Raw genomic sequence first — 1749 nt, 5'->3', positions numbered from 1 at the left:
GTTAGGTTAGGTTAGGTAAGGTTAGGTTAGGTTAGGTTAGGTGTTAGATGTTAGATTAGATTAGATGTTAAGTTAGATGTTAGATGTTAGATTAGATTAGATGTTAGGTTAGGTTAGCTTAGGATTAGATGTTACGTTAGATGTTAGATGTTAGGTTAGATTAGATGTTAGATTAGGTTAGGTTAGGTTAGGTTGGGTTAGGTTAGGTTAGGTTAGGTTAGGTGAGGTGAGGTTAGGTTAGGTTAGGTTATGTTAGGTTAGGTTAGGTTAGGTTAGGTTAGATGTTAGATTATATTAGATGGGAAGTTAGATGTTCGATGTTAGATTAGATTAGATGTTAGGTTAGGTTAGGTTAGCTTAGGTTAGGTGAGGTAAGGTTAGGTTAGGTTAGGTTATGTTAGGTTAGGTTAGGTTAGGTTAGATGTTAGATGTTAGATTATATTAGATGGGAAGTTAGATGTTCGATGTTAGACTAGATTAGACGTTAGGTTTGGTTAGGTTAGGTTAGGTTAGGTTAGGTTAGGTTAGGTTAGGTTAGGTTAGGTTAGGTTAGGTTAGGCTAGGTTAGGTTAGGTTAGGTTAGGCTAGGTTAGGTTAGGTGTTAGATGTTAGATTAGATTAGATGTTAAGTTAGATGTTAGATGTTAGATTAGATTAGATGTTAGGTTAGGTTAGGTTAGGTTAGGTTAGTTTAGGATTAGATGTTACGTTAGATGTTAGATGTTAGATTAGATTAGATGTTAGGTTAGGTTAGGTTAGGTTAGGTTGGGTTAGGTTAGGTTAGGTTAGGTTAGGTGAGGTGAGGTTAGGTTAGGTTAGGTTAGGTTATGTTACGTTAGGTTAGGTTAGGTTAGGTTAGATGTTAGATTATATTAAATGGGAAGTTAGATGTTCGATGTTAGACTAGATTAGACGTTAGGTTAGGTTAGGTTGGGTTAGGTTGTTAGGTTAGGTTAGGTTAGGTTAGGTTAGGTTAGGTTAGGTTAGGTTAGGTTAGGCTAGGTTAGGTTAGGTTAGGTTAGGTTAGGTTAGGTTAGGTGTTAGATGTTAGATTAGATTAGATGTTAAGTTAGATGTTAGATGTTAGATTAGATTAGATGTTAGGTTAGGTTAGGTTAGGTTAGGATTATAGGTTAGGTTAGATGTTAGATTAGATTAGATGTTAGGTTAGGTTAGGTTAGGTGATGTGAGGTGAGGTTAGGTTAGGTTAGGTTAGGTTATGTTAGGTTAGGTTAGGTTAGGTTAGGTTAGATGTTAGATGTTAGATTATATTAGATGGGAAGTTAGATGTTCGATGTTAGACTAGATTAGACGTTAGGTTAGGTTAGGTTAGGTTGTTAGGTTAGGTGAGGTTAGGTTAGGTTAGGTTAGGTTTGGTTTGGTTAGGTTAGGTTAGGTTAGGTTAGGTTAGGTTAGGTTAGGTTAGGGTAGGTTAGGTTAGGTTAGGTTAGGTTAGGTTAGGTTAGGTTAGGTTAGGCTAGGTTAGGTTAGGTTAGGTTAGGTTAGGTTAGGTTAGGTGTTAGATGTTAGATTAGATTAGATGTTAAGTTAGATGTTAGATGTTAGATTAGATTAGATGTTAGGTTAGGTTAGGTTAGGTTAGGTTAGTTTAGGATTAGATGTTACGTTAGATGTTAGATGTTAGATTAGATTAGATGTTAGGTTAGGTTAGGTTAGGTTAGGTTAGGTTAGGTTAGGTGAGGTGAGGTTAGGTTAGGTTAGGTTAGGTTAGGTTATGTAAGGTTAGGT

The sequence above is a fragment of the Dermacentor andersoni genome, unplaced genomic scaffold (assembly GCF_023375885.2).
Source record: "Dermacentor andersoni unplaced genomic scaffold, qqDerAnde1_hic_scaffold ctg00000051.1, whole genome shotgun sequence".
Taxonomy (NCBI): Eukaryota; Metazoa; Arthropoda; class Arachnida; order Ixodida; family Ixodidae; genus Dermacentor; species Dermacentor andersoni.
This window is presented reverse-complemented; position numbering follows the sequence as displayed.